Source organism: Mus caroli, unplaced genomic scaffold (genome assembly GCF_978045245.1).
Source record: "Mus caroli unplaced genomic scaffold, Mus_caroli_1 scaffold_5, whole genome shotgun sequence".
In the NCBI taxonomy this organism is placed as follows: Eukaryota; Metazoa; Chordata; class Mammalia; order Rodentia; family Muridae; genus Mus; species Mus caroli.
This window is the reverse complement of record NW_028227260.1, coordinates 133,662,260-133,677,421: the sequence shown is the minus strand read 5'-3', so window position 1 is coordinate 133,677,421 and position 15,162 is coordinate 133,662,260. Positions and strand designations below refer to the sequence as shown.

The 15,162-nt window shown below is 40.2% G+C and overlaps 1 protein-coding gene and 1 pseudogene across 1 annotated transcript in view; one reads left to right on the top strand and one right to left on the bottom strand.

Moving 5' to 3' along the window:
- The window catches only part of LOC147004811 (X-linked lymphocyte-regulated protein PM1-like), a 133,277-nt gene that overhangs the window by 28,339 nt on the left and 89,776 nt on the right, over window positions 1-15,162 (bottom strand). The window lies entirely within an intron of this gene.
- Window positions 1,571-2,513, top strand: LOC147004813 (multifunctional methyltransferase subunit TRM112-like protein pseudogene; annotated as a pseudogene).

The window sequence follows — 15,162 nt, the reverse complement described above, 5'->3', positions numbered from 1 at the left end:
CTCCCCACTTTGTTTTAAAAACTTCTTTAAAAAACCCTTTAGAACTAAAGTTAATAATCTGTCATTTCTCAGTTTAAAAAAGGCAAAAACAGGCCAGCCTTTAATATGTGAGTCCTCCCCTTCCATCAAAAAACGATGAGCAAAATGTGTTTGCATTTAACCTTTGAGGCATCTGAAGTTTGGTCCTAACTTCCACAGATTCTTTTTAAACAAAACATCTGCAATTCCGTTTTTCAGAGTATCTCAGTCTTAAGATAAACTCACAGTACTATCCAGAAAGATAACGAACACAGTAACTATACCTTCATGTCAGGAAGACACAATGCTCCGTCTACAAAAAACACTTATCACCACCACCACCACCACCACGCACACAGAAAGTCCTTATATTGGAGGAATTTGGAATTGGGGAAAGCTGAGGATTTCAAACATCTGAAGATTGTAAATTCAAGACCAGCCCAAGCCAGGCCAGCCTGAGCTACAAAGGAAGATCCCATCCTACAGAATTAAAACTGAGAGAAAAAGCTGAACGTGGTGGTGCAAGTCTTTAATCCCGAATACATGGGCGATTGAGACAGGAGGATCGGTGGTCAGAATCCATCCCAGATTACTTATTAATCTCTTGCAATCTCTCCTCTTTTTCTTTTCATTCATTCTTCCTATGCCACTCCCCTGTCTGCAATGTCCATGCAGTCTATATCAAAAGAACACACCATAAATAAGACAATGAAGAGGGAGGAATCCTCAGTTTGTTTCTAAGGGATCCCTGACAGCACACAGGACAAGCACCAAGTTGGACCCTAAGGCTCCTTTACAGCACACAGGACAAATGCCAAGGCTCATCACCCATGGCTTCCTAATCCTCGGACCCCCAGTTCTGCAGCCTGCTCTCTGATCATATCCCCAGGCCCCAAGATTGTGTCCTCCAAGGGTTCACAATCCTCGAAGGCCCTGGCCTGTTCAATCCTCTGCCATGAATACAGTACTCCATCTTCATTTTATCCCCAGAACCATAGGAAATGGCGATTAGGAGGCTTTTCCTCACATAGTGACCTCCTTGAGATTCCCCGCCCCGTCACACCTCGATTAACTGTCCAACAACCCTGATTAGAGCCGATTATCACTTACAGGTTATCTCAGAGGTGAACACCTTCACAACTGCACCCTTCCGCGCTCAGCTCCTCAATGGTAAAAAACTATTATCAGCAGCGATGCTGGGACAGAGGCTTCTGAGGACCCTTTGTGATGCCAGCTGGAGAAAACCAGTCTCACCCAGGGTCAGCGCTGATTGGCTGAATATACCCTGTGCATGCATACATGGAGTATCAGGCACAATCGCTTTGAAGGGAGTTTTCAGGATGTGGGAATGAGCTACTTGCTCAAATGATTTCCAGTTTCTAGGTTTATAAGCCCTTACAGACTTGAAAAACTTGAACAAATGTGTAACATATGAAACACTACAAAAGGCACTACTTTATTTCAACTCTAGAGGCTCTTGTATGCAAGTTTGGGTTTTATTTATTTATGTGCTTAAACATTTAATGTTTGTAGACTTTTTCTGAATGTACATATGCACACCACAAGAGTCTATGCTGACCTAAGAGATCAGAAGGGAGCATCCAGATCCCCTACAACCCCTGGTATTCTCCTGTCTCCACCTTCCTAGTACTGATCTTGATTACAAGAGTGTGCTAGGCCCTGCAGGCCCTCTCTCTCACTTATGCCTGTTTCCTACAGAGGCTGGCAGAGTGTACTGATTCTCTGAAACTTTAGTTGTGCATAACCTGAGAGACACAATGTGGATGCTTTGTACCTAGTGATCTGCACAGAAAAGGTGCTTTTAACAGCTGAGTCATTTTTACAACCAATGTTTGTGCACTTATTTTCACTCCTCTTGCCTCTTCAGGTACCAGGCATACATCTGGTGTGTTTAAATTTATGTTGACCCAAGACACACACACACACACACACTCTGATATATTTTTTAAATTTGCATATTTCTCAATAACTCTTTCTGTCCTATATCATGCCTTTTCCAGCTTCCTTATGAGGTGTGTTCCTTTTGTTTTTGTTTGTGGAGGTCTTTGATCCACTTAGACTTTTACTTTGTACAAGGAGATGAGAATGGATCAATTGTCATTCTTCTACCACCAATCTCCTAAGCTCACATGTGCAGGTCATGGGCATGCCTGTCTTCTGGCTGTGCCTGCAGGCCACTGAAATCCGCATCAACTCTGTGTAGTTCAACCCTGACTTCCTGGCACAGATGATCCCCAAAGTGAAGTGGGCAGTGCTTGTGCAGGCAGCAGACACCTCAATCTTGGCTGAGGTACACAAAGAGCCAAGTGACAGCTATGAACAGGACGAGATGTTTTTGAGGAAGATGCATCCATGTGTGGCTTGAGATTGATGAACTGGACGGTGTTCTGCAATACCCAGAATCTGATCATCTTTTCCCCACCATCTGTAGGATCCCCAATATGCTGTTGAATGATGAGGAGACTGAGATGTAACCTTGCTAGCAACCACACTGTGAGGTGGGAGTGGGTGCTCAGGTCGAGGAACACCCTCATGGATACAGGAAGAGAGGGAATGGGATATGGGGTTTCTGGGAGGGTGGGAAACTGTGAAAATGAACAGCATTTGAAATGTAAATAAAGAAAATATCCAAATAAAAAAAAAGACCAACGAAAGTGTACACAGGGAGGGGCCCATGTCTCCACCCACATATGTAGCAGAGGATGGCCTAGTTGAACACCAGTGAGAGGAGAGGTTCCTGGTCCTGAGAAGGCTGGATGCCCCAGTGTAAGAGAATGCCAGGACAGGGAAGCAGGAGCGGGTAGGTTGGTGAGTAGAGGGAAGAGGGATGGGATAGATGGGAAACCAGGAAAGGGGATTACATTTGAAATGTAAATAAAGAAAATATGTAATAAAATAAAATAAAATAAAATAAAATAAAATAAAATAAAATAAAATAAACCAACGGGGAAACAATAAGTTAGTAGCAGAATAAAAAATCAGAGAAGCCGGGCATGGTGGCGCACACCTTTAATCCCTGCACTTGGGAGGTAGAGGCATGGAAATTTCTGAGTTCGAGGCCAGCCTGGTCTACACAATGAGTTCCAGGGCAGCCAGTGCTACACAGAGAAACCCTGCCATGAAACAAACCAAACCAAACCAAACCAACCAACCAAACAAACAAATAAAAACGAAAAAGAAAGCAAAGCACACACAGGCATACAGAAGAGCACTGGTCCCAAAGACAGCCCTGTCCTAATGATACTACAGCACATTGTTTCACAAAACCGATTCTGAATATGTCCTCATATAGGGCCTTTGACTATACTATCTAGGTTATCCTCATATGATCACAAGAAACAAAAGGAAACAAGAAGATGAGTGTCAGAAGCAGATCTTAGACTGATGTCAAGGTCAGGCTGGGAGGCACACCAGGCTTTCTGTTTCAAGCTTCCAGAGAGTGGCTCTCCACCTTCCTAATGCTGCAAGTCCTTCATATATATACTTCCTTATGCTCTGGTGAGCCTCAATCATAAGATTATTTTTTGCTATTTCATAACTCTAATTTCCTACTGCTATGAATCATAACATAACTATCTGACATACAGATAGTCTTAGAAAACTCCTGTGAAAGCCTCACAAGGACTCACAACCTACAGGTTTCCAACCATGGTGCCAGGCACTAGTAAAACTAGCCATCCCCTTGTATTTTACACTTTCTGCCTTCCGGGGCCGTACTAGAATAAATGTGCTTTATTTTAGTTATCTAAGCATGTGATCATCTGTAACACTAACTGGAAACACACATATCCAAGTGGATGAGGGAGTCTATTTTTCCTGCCCTGGAATCATGGCAGATTTGAGTCAGTTCTAATCAAATAGAAAAGAAAGGATGCTTGATGAATTCCTACCCAAAGTCTTTGGAGACAACATGGATTCTGTTTTCTTCTCATGGAGAATGAGGGAGGATTAGTGCTCCATTAAAAAAGTCCTTACATTCCCTAATTTGATGCCTGCCTGTCTATTTGAGTGTGTTATGTACTTTTGTCTGCTGTGTGTTGTGTTTTGTGTTCTTGGTTACTAACTCTATGGTCCTTACCATACTTGCAAAATGAAACTCAGCTTGAAAACCTTTCATATTTGTCCTCGGTATACAATATGATTCTTTAAAAAAATCAGTTTATGAGTCCTTTGTAACAACATCTACATTTTTGGGAAAATACTTTTAATTGAAAATACATCTTTTCATTCAATACATTCTGATTATGTTCCCCCCAACTCCTTCTATATTCTCTCCACTTCTCTACCCACCCAAATTCACACCTTTCTTTTTCCCTTTATGAAAATACAAACAGATATCTAAATAATAATGATACAAAATTATGATACTCATAACAATAATAATGATGATAAAGATCCAATAAAAACAAATGAACCAGAATAGAACAAATCAAACAGAATAAAAAGAGCCAAAGAAAAAGCACAAGAAATATACATGTAGACACAGAGACATACATGTTCACACAAACTCAGAAATCCCATAAAAATACAAAACTGGAAACCATAATATATAAACAAAGGCCCTTCCGTTCTGACCAGCACCTTGGTAGCTAGGGCGCAGAGTTGGCTGACACCCGCCAGCTACCCACAACACCTGCCATGGGATCTTAAGACTTCTAGTGAGTGGAACACAGTGTCTGCTCCAATCTATTCATGTGGGACCTGAGACTGCATTAGTTAGGGAAGCAGAAAACGCGGCCTGAGTAGGGGCACAAGTCCCTTCCGGACCAACCAGCACCGGGGTAGCTAGGGTGCAGAGTCTGCTGACACCCGCCAGCTACTCACAACACCAGCAACAGGAACTTAAGACTTCAGGTGATCCGGCCACCCTCCCAGCCAGAAGACAGGTGTCCATCCGGACAGGGAGCCCTTTCCCTCAGGATCAGCAGAAGCCATCTTGATTCTGGAACTCCACTGAACTTAGTCTGCACAGGTGAGAGTGTGCAACACAGAAGCTGACAGCTTCTGGGATAGGCAGGAGCCACAGAGCCTCTGAGGCAGCGCCCTTTTCGGGCTCCAGACCTCCCGCCACCTTCCCAGCCAGAGGACAGGTGTCCACCCGGCCCATGAGCCCTTTGCCTCAGGAGCTAGGGAAGCCATCTTGGTTCCAGGACTCTAACTTAGGAACTTAGTCTGCACAGGTGAGAGTGTGCACCACAGAAGCTGACAGCTTCTGGGACAGGCGGGAGCCACAGAGCCTCTGAGGCAGCGACCTTTTTGTGCCCCAGACATCGGGCCACCCTCCCTTATGAATATCGATGCAAAAATCCTCAATAAAGTTCTTGGTAACCTAATCCAAGAACACATCAAAACCATCATCCATCCTGACTAAGAAGGTTTCATCCCAGGGATGCAAGGATGGTTAATATACAGAAATCCATCAATGTAATCCACTATATAAACAAACTCAAAGACAAAAACCACATGATCATCTCGTTAGATGCTGAGAAAGTATTTGACAAAATCCAACACCCATTCATGATAAAAGTCTTGGAAAGATAAGGAATTCAAGGCCCATACCTAAACATGATAAAAGCAATCTACAGCAAACCGGTAGCCAACATCAAAGTAAATGGTGAGAAGCTGGAAGAAATCCCACTGAAAACAGGGACTAGACAAGGCTGCCCACTTTCTCCCCACCTGTTCAACATTGTACTTGAAGTTCTAGCCAGAGCAATTCGACAAAAAAAAGGAGATCAAGGGGATACAAATTGGAAAAGATGAAGTCAAAATATCACTTTTTGCAGATGATATGATAGTATATATAAGTGACCCTAAAAATTCCACCAGAGAACTCCTGAACGTGATTAACAGCTTCGTGAAGTAGCTGGATATAAAATTAACTCAAACAAGTCAATGGCCTTTTTCTACACAAACAATAACCAGGCTGAGAAAGTAATTAGGGAAACAACACCCATCTCAATACTCACAAATAATATAAAATATCTTGGCGTGACTCTAACTAAGGAAGTGAAAGATCTGTATGATAAAAATTTCAAGTCTCTGAAGAAAGAAATTAAAGAAGATCTCAGAAGATGGAAAGATCTCCCATGCTCATGGATTGGCAGGATCAACATTGTAAAAATGGCTATCTTGCCAAAAGCAATCTACAGATTCAATGAAATCCCCATCAAAATTCCAACTCAATTCTTCAAGGATTTAGAAAGGGCAATCTGCAAATTCATCTGTTACAACAAAAAATCTAAGATATCAAAAACTCTTCTCAAGGATAAAAGAACCTCTGGTGGAATCACCATGCCTGACCTAAAGCTGTACTACAGAGCAATTGTGATAAAAAACTGCATGTACTATTATAATGACAGACAAGTAGACCCATGGAACAGAATTGAAGACCCTGAGATGAACCCACACACCTATGGTCTCTTGATCTTTGACAAGGGAGCAAAAACCATCCAGTGGAAAAAAGACAGCATTTTCAACAAATGGTGCTGGCACAACTGGCGGGTATCATGTAGAAGAATGCAAATTAATCCATTCCTATCTCCTTGTACTAAGGTCCAATCTAAGTGGATTAAGGAACTCCACATAAAACCAGAGACACTGAAACTTATAAAGGAGAAAGTAGGGAGAAGCCTCAAAGATATGGGTACAGGGGGAAATTTCCTGAATAGAACAGCAATGGCTTGTGCTCTAAGATCGAGAATCTATAAATGGGACCTCATAAAGGTGCAAAGCTTCTGCAAGGCAAGACACTGTCAATAAGACAAAATGACCACCAACAGATTGGGAAAGGATCTTTACCTATCCTAAATCAGATAGGGGATTAATATCCAATATATATAAAGAACTCAAGAAGGTGGACTCCAGAAAATAAAATAACCCCATTAAAAATGGGGTTCAGAACTGAACAAAGAATTGTCACCTGAGGAATACCGAATGGCAGAGAAGCATGTGAAAAAATGTTCAACATCCTTAATCATCAGGGAAATGCAACTCAAAACAACCCTGAGATTCCACCTCACACCAGTCAGAATGGCTAAGATCAAAAATTCAGGTGACAGCAGATGCTGGCAAGGATGTGGAGAAAGAGGAACACTCCTCCATTGTTGGTGGGATTGCAAGCTTGTACAAAAACTCTGGAAATCAGTCTGGTGGTTCCTCAGAAAATTGGACATAGTACTACCAGAGGATCCAGCAATACCTCTCCTGGGCATATATCCAGAAGATGTCCCAACTGGTAAGAAGGACACATGCTCCACTATGTTCATAGCAGCCTTATTTATAATAGCCAGAAGCTGGAAAGAACCCAGATGCCCCTCAACAGAGAAATGGATACAGAAAATGTGGTACATTTACACAATGGAGTACTACTCAGCTATTAAAAGAAATGAATTTATGAAATTCCTAGGCAAATGGATGGACCTGGAGGGCATCATCCTGAGTGAGGTAACACAATCACAAAGGAACTCACACAATATGTACTCACTGATAAGTGGATATTAGCCCTAAAACTTAGGATATCCAAGATATAAGATACAATTTGCTAATGACATGGAACTCAAGAAGAACGAAGACCAAACTGTGGACACTTTGCCCCTTCTTAGAATTGGGAATAAAACACAAATGGAAACAGTTACAGAGATAAAGTTTGGAGGTGTGACGAAAGGATGGACCATCTAAAGACTGCCATATCCAGGGATCCATCCCATAATCAGCTTCCAAAAGTTGACACCATTGCATACACTAGCAAGATTTTACTGAAAGGACTCAGATATAGATGTCTCTTGTGAGACAATGCCGGGGCCTAGCAAACACAGAAGTGGATGCTCACAGTCAGCTATTGGATGGAGCACAGGGCCCACAATGGAGGAGCTAGAGAAAGTACCCAAGGAGCTAAAGGAATCTGCAACCCTATAGGTGGAACAACATTATGAACTAACCAGTACCCCAGAGCTCTTGACTCTAGCTGCATATGTATCAAAAGATTGCCTAGTCGGCCATCACTGGAAAGAGAGGCCCATTGGACTTGTAAACTTTATATGCCCCGGTACAGGGGAATGCCAGGGACAAAAAGTGGGAGTGGGTGGGTAGGGGAGTGGTGAGGGGAGTGCATTGGGGACTTTTTGGATAGCATTGGAAATGTAAATGAAGAAAATACCTAATAAAAAATTTTAAAAAATATAAACAAAGGGGCCTTAATGTTTTCTTTTTCTTTAAAGAATCCTGCCAATACCTTATTACATAAAGAACCTCCAAGACTGTCATTCAGTTAGTTTTGCATTAACCATTTTGTGCTGAGCTAGCGGCTTAGATTTAAGCAGTGTTTGCATACCCAGTGATACCCTAGTGGAAAAATGAATCTTTCCTTTCCAAGCTACAATCTGGAAATAACTTCTGGGTTAAAGATAGGGGCGTGTATCCACTTCTCTCTCATTGCTGGGACTCTTTCTGTCTTAGACCTTGAAGGCGCTGTAGTCTCTTTGAGTTCAATACATCTGTGCTTAGAAGACCTTGTGGTGAGTTTTAACCACTTCTCCCTATGGAAATGACAGGATGATAAACTATATCAATGGCTCATTGAAACTTTGGTTGCTACATTTTCTATTCTCATGCTGGTTTGCAGCATGACCACCTTCATAGGCTATGTGAGTTTTGACATGATGAATGAACAGGCACGTTTCAGAGGCTGTAAAGAAGTAAAGCTCAAGGAATGTAGGAGATGGCTCACTGGGTAAGGGGACTTGCCACTCAAGTCTGAGTGCCTAAACTTCATCTCTGAAATATATACATGGTAGGAGAAGAGGACTGGCTCTTCCACATTTTCCTGCAATCTCTACATATGTGCTGTGGTGTGTGCATAGTTACACACATATGTACACACACAAACACATGCACACACAATGTAAATACAATAAAATGTATAAAATAATATAAAAACAAGCAGACCTCCAACAGGAAGTTTCAGAGAGACTACAGATATAGGACTTGGAGCTTGTTTGTTTCCTACAAACCTCCCATGCAGACGGGAGATTTTACAAATACTTTCCCACAAGTAAGTCTTGTTTTGAAGCACTTTCCTGGGATTCCTGATGAGTTGGTTTTTCTTGCCACAACTGTGGAAGCCTCTGTGTATTCTGAGTGCTCTAGATGCTGCTGACTCCGGGAAATGCACATGCCACATAGAGTTCCCACAACTGCTGAAGGTAGGACCTCCCTTCTTTCTTTTACTGTAGAAGTATCTTTTCCATTTTCTAAACAACAGACAGTAGTAGCTTCCTTCCAGATGAACATGGCTCTGGTATAGTTAAGTAAATTTATTAGTTTCAAGTCAGACAATACCGTATAAGTTCATTTCCAGAAGAGTTAAGTAGAATAGAATTTGTGTTATTTATTGCCTAGATACCAATTTTTAACCACAGAACACTTTGAGGTGAGTGAAATATATTTTTAAATTTATAAAATGCATAATATTCCATACCAAATTTCCTATCAGACTGGTTTTATATGTCAGATCAATCAAAAAACAAAAAACAAACCAGACAACTACCAAACAGTTAATGCATACAATATGGCAACAAATTGAAATAAAATGCTTATTTAGAAATGGGAAAAGATGAACAAGCTTTTATGCAATCTGCTTCATAGTAAAAGTAAGAGAAACATCAGTTTTCTTCACATGCTCAGAATTTAAGAGGGGGAAAACATCCATGCGAGAATCCACTTACATATACACAAAACTAAGCAAGATTCTCATAATTAAAATTTTGGGTGTGTACACAATGTCTGATTCAATTTCTGTCATAAGAGCTAAAGCCCTGTTACTGCTGGCTCATTAGTGTCACTGTATTATTATTAGTATTATTAGTATTGTTGTTGTTGTTCTTGTTGTTGTTCTTAAATAATTTAAACTTAAAATTTATTACATTTCCGTAGATGACATTCAAGAAATGTATAAAACTTTCCATATTGGCCAGGGACAAATGACTTTGCTCTAAAGCGCCAGCTCTCATTACCCATATTATTATCCAGTGACAGTGTACACAAGAAGTCCTGAGCGCCTGACAAAGTTGTCTTTTAGTTTCTCATTTAGCTCACAACAGCATCTGTAAACCACTGCCAAGTTCAGAGGCTCAGAATCTGCAGTTTCACTGACCAACTCTTCATTGATGACAGAAACTGTGGCTATGTACTGTGTTTATAGTTTATTCCTCATGATGAAGGGACAGCTGAAAGCAAGAAACTGATGCTCTAAAGGGCTTATGAAGAAACCTCCCTGGGAAATGCTAAGTTATGCAAAACTGTAATTTGACTAAAAGAGCACTGTGTCCACCAGTCCTGGAAGACGTAGAAACTGTAAAAAGATTAAAGAGAAAAAAGTAAATGTGCACTTGTAATATAATGAAGAGATTATGGTTACCTAGGGTGCATTTTTCTTAAGATTTGTTCACCTAGCCTGCCTCCCACTGAGCTCTATTTCCATAGCAAATGGGGTGCAATTCTGCCAGGCCTTGTCTATCATCAATAGGAGTGGATCGGTAGTCTTACTGCAACTACAATTGCCAAGATTTGGGATCATTATAGAATATATATATATATATATATATATATATATGACACACTATCATATGGTTCTTAAAAATATAAATAAGGACAAGAGTTAACAGAGCTTCCATGTTCCAATGTGTAAAACAGAAGATTATGAATCATTATGTGTATGTGCTTAGTAATTGCCGGAGATAGTCTGGCTAGAAATTCAAATACTATATTGAATTGGTAGGGAGAAAGTGGGCAGCCTTGTCTAGTCCCTGATTTTAGTGGAATGCCACTAAATTGTTTCAAGTTTCTCACCATTTAGTTTAATGCTAGCTAGCTATTGGTTTGCCTTCTATTGCTTTTATTATGTTTAGGTATGGGCCTTGAATTCCTGATCTTTCCTCTAGAATTTAGTATGAATGGGTGTAGTATTTTTCAAATGCTTTCTCAGCATCTAATGAAATGATCATGTGTTTTTTATCTTTGAGTTGTTTCTATAGTAGATTAAGTTGATGGATTTATGTATGTTAAACCATCCCTGCATAGCAGGGATGAAAACTTACTTGATAAAGATGGATGATCGTTTTAATGTATTCTTGGATTAGGTATGCAAGAATTTTATTGAGTATTTTTGCATCAATATAAGGGAAATTGTTCTGAAGTTGCCTTTCCTCATTGTGTCTTTGTATGGTTTGAGTATAACTGTAATTCTGGCTTCATAGGACGAATTGAATAGTGTTCCTTGTCTTATGATTTTGCATAATATTTTGAAGAGTACTGGTATTTGGTGTTCTTTGAAGATCTCATAGAATTCTTTACTAAACCCATCAGATCCTGGGCTGTTTTTGGATGGGAGACTATTAATGACTGTTTCTATCTCTTTAGTGGTTATGGGAGTATGTCCAGGTTTTATCTGATCCTGATTTTAAATTGGTACCTGATATCTGTCTAGATAAATGTCTGATTCATCCAGATTTTCCAGGTTTGTTGAGTATAGGTTTTGTAGTGGAATCTGATGAAATGTTTTGGATTTCCTAACTTTCTGTTGGTATGTCTCCCTTTTCATTTTTGGTTTTATTAATATGGATACTGTCCCTGTGTCTTGTAGTTAGTCTGGAAAAGGGTTTATCTACTTTGTTGATTTTCGCAAAGAACCAGCTCCTGGTTTGGTTGATTTTTTGTATAGTATTTTTTGTTTCAACTTGGTTGATTTCAGCCCTGAGTTTCCTTATACTCTTGGGTGAATTTGCTTCCTTTTGTTTTAGAGCTTTTAGATGTGCTGTCAAGCTGTTCCTGTATCCTCTCTCCAGTTTCTTTTGAGAGGCATTCAGAGATATGAGTTTTCCTCTTAGGACTGTTTTCATTGTGTCCCATAAGTCTGGGTATGTTGTAGCTTCATTTTCATTAAACTCTAAGACGTCTTTAATTTCTTTCTTTATTTCTTCCTTGATTGATTTATCATTGAGTAAATTATTGTTCACCTTCCATGTGTATGGGGGTTTCAATGATTTATAATATTATTGAAGATCAGCCTTAATGTGTGGTGATCTGATAGGATGCATGGGATTATTTCAATATTTTTATATCTGTTGAGACATGTTTTGTGACTGATTATATGGTCAGTTTTGGAGAAGGCATCATGAGGTGCTGAGAAGAAGGGATATCCTTTTGGTTTAGGATACAATGTTCTATAGATATCAATTAAATCCATTTGTTCCATAACTTCTGATAGTTTCACTGTGTCTCTTTTTAGTTTTTGTTTCCAGGATCTGTCCATTGATGAGAGAGGGGTGTTGAAGTCTTCCAATATTATTGTGTGAGGTGCAATGTGTGTTTTGAGCTTTATTAAAATTTCTTTTATGAATGTGCATGCCCTTGCATTTGGAGCATAGATGTTCAGAATTGGGAGTTCATCTTGGTAAATTTTAACATTGATGAATATGAATCGCCCCTCCTTGTATTTTTTGATATCTTTAAGTTGAAAGTCAAATTTATTGATATTGGAATGGCTACTCCAGCTTGTTTCTTGGGACCATTTTCTTGAAAAATTGTTTTCCAACCTTTTATTTTAAGTTAATGCCTGTCTTTCTCCCTGAGGTTTGGTTCGGGTTTTTTTCTACTTTTTGAATAATTTTATTAAATATTTTCCTCATTTACATTTCCAATGCTATCCCAAAATACCCCAAACCCTCCCACCTGCTCACCTACCCACACACTCCCACTTTTTGGCCCTGGTGTTTCATTGTATTGGGGCATATAAAGTTTGCATGACCAATGGGTCTCTCTTTACAATGCTGGCCGACTAGGCCATCTTTTGATATATATGCTGCTTGAGACACGAGCTCCAGGGAACTGGTTAGTTCATATTGATATTCCGCCAATAGGGTTGCAGTTCCCTTTAGCTCCTTGGGTACTTTCTCTAGCTCCTCCATTGGAGGCACTGTGATTCATCCAATAGCTGACTGTGAGCATCCACTCCTGTGTTTGCTAGTCCCCGGCATAATCTCACAGGAGACAGCTATATCAGGGTGCTTTCAGCAAATTCTTGCAAGTGTATGCAATGGTGTCAGCTTTTGGAGGCTGATCATGGGATGGATCCCAGGATATGGCAGTCTCTAGATGGTCAATCCTTTCGACTCAGCTCCAAACTATGTCTGTGTAACTCCTTCCATGGGTGTTTTGTTCCCAATTCTATGAAGGGGCAAAGTGTTCACACTTTGGTCTTCGTTCTTCTTGACTTTCATGCGTTTAGCAAATTGTATCTTATATGTTGGGTATCCTATGTTTCTGGGCTAATATCCACTTATCAGTGAGTACATATTGTGTGATTTCCTTTGTGATTGGGTTACCTCACTCAGGATGATGCCCTCCAGGTCCATCCATTTGCCTAGGAATTTCATAAAGTCATTCTTTTTTATAGCTGAGTAGTACTCCATTGTGTAAATGTACCACATTTTCTGTATCCATTCCTCTGTTGAGGGGCATCTGGGTTCTTTCCAGCTTCTGGCTATTATAAATAAGGCAGCTGCTATGAACATAGTGGAGCATGTGTCCTTCTTAACGGTTGGAACATTTTCTGGATATATGCCCAGAAGAGGTATTGTGGGATCCTCCAGTAGTACTATGTCCAATTTTCTTTTTTTTTTTAAAGATTTATTTATTATTATAAGTAAGTACACTGTAGCTGTCTTCAGACACACCGGACGAGGGCGTCAGGTCTCATTACGGATGGTTGTGAGCCACCATGTGGTTGCTGGGTTTGAACTCTGGACCTTCGGAAGAGCAGTCGGGTACTCTTACCCACTGAGCCATCTCAAAAGCCCCTATGTCCAATTTCGAAGGAACTGCCAGAATGATTTACAGAGTGGTTCTACAAGCTTGCAATCCCACCAACAATGGAGGACTGTTCCTCTTTCTCCACATCCTCGCCAGCATTTGCTGTCACATGAGTTTTTGATCTTAGCCATTCTGACTGGTGTGAGGTGGAATCTCAGGGTTGTTTTGATTTGCATTTCTCTGATGATTAAGGATGCTGAACATTTTTCCAGGTACTTCTCAGCCACTCGGTATTCCTCAGGTGAGAATTCTTTGTTCAGCTCTGAGCCCCATTTTTAATGGGGTTATTTGATTTTCTGGAGTCCACCTTCTTGAGTTCTTTATATATATTGGATATTAGTCCCCTATCTGATTTAGGATAGGTAAAGATCCTTTCCCACTATGTTGGTGGTCTTTTTGTCTTGTTGACTGTCTCTTTTGCCTTGCAGAAGCTTTGCTACTTTATAAGTTCCCATTTATCCGTTCTCTATCTTACAGCACAAGCCATTGCTGTTCTATTCAGGAATTTTTTCCCAGAATCCATATCTCTGGGGCTTTTCCCTACTTTCTCCTCTATAAGTTTCAGTGTCTCTGGTTTTATGTGGAGTTCCTTGATCCACTTAGATTTGACCTTATTACAATGAGATAGGGATGGATCAATTCGCATTCTTCTACATGATAACCACCAGTTGTGCCAGCACCATTTGTTGGAAATGCTGTCTTTTTTCTTCCTTTTCAAAGATCAAGTGACCATAGGTGTGTGGGTTCATTTCCGGGTCTTCAACTCTATTCCATTGGTCTACTTGTCTGTCCCAGTACCTGTACCATGCAGTTTTTATCACAATTGCTCTGTAGTATAGCTTTAGGTCAGGAATGGTGATTCCACCAGAGGTTCTTTTAGCCTTGAGAAGAGTTTTAGCTATCTGAGGTTTTTTGTTTTTCCAGATAAATTTGCAGATTGCTCTTTCTAATTCGTTGAAGAATTGGATTGCAATTTTGATGGGGATTGCATTGAATCTGTAGATTGCTTTTGGCAAGATAGCCATTTTTACAATGTTGATCCTGCCAATCCATGAGCATGGGAGATCTTTCCATCTTCTGAGATCTTCTATAATTTCTTTCTTCAGAGACTTGAAGTTCTTATCATACAGATCTTTCACTTCCTTAGTTAGAGTCACGCCAAGATATTTTATATTATTTGTGACTATTGAGAAGGGTGTTGTTTCCCTAATTTCTTTCTCAGCCTGTTTATTCTTTGTGTAGAGAAAGGCCATT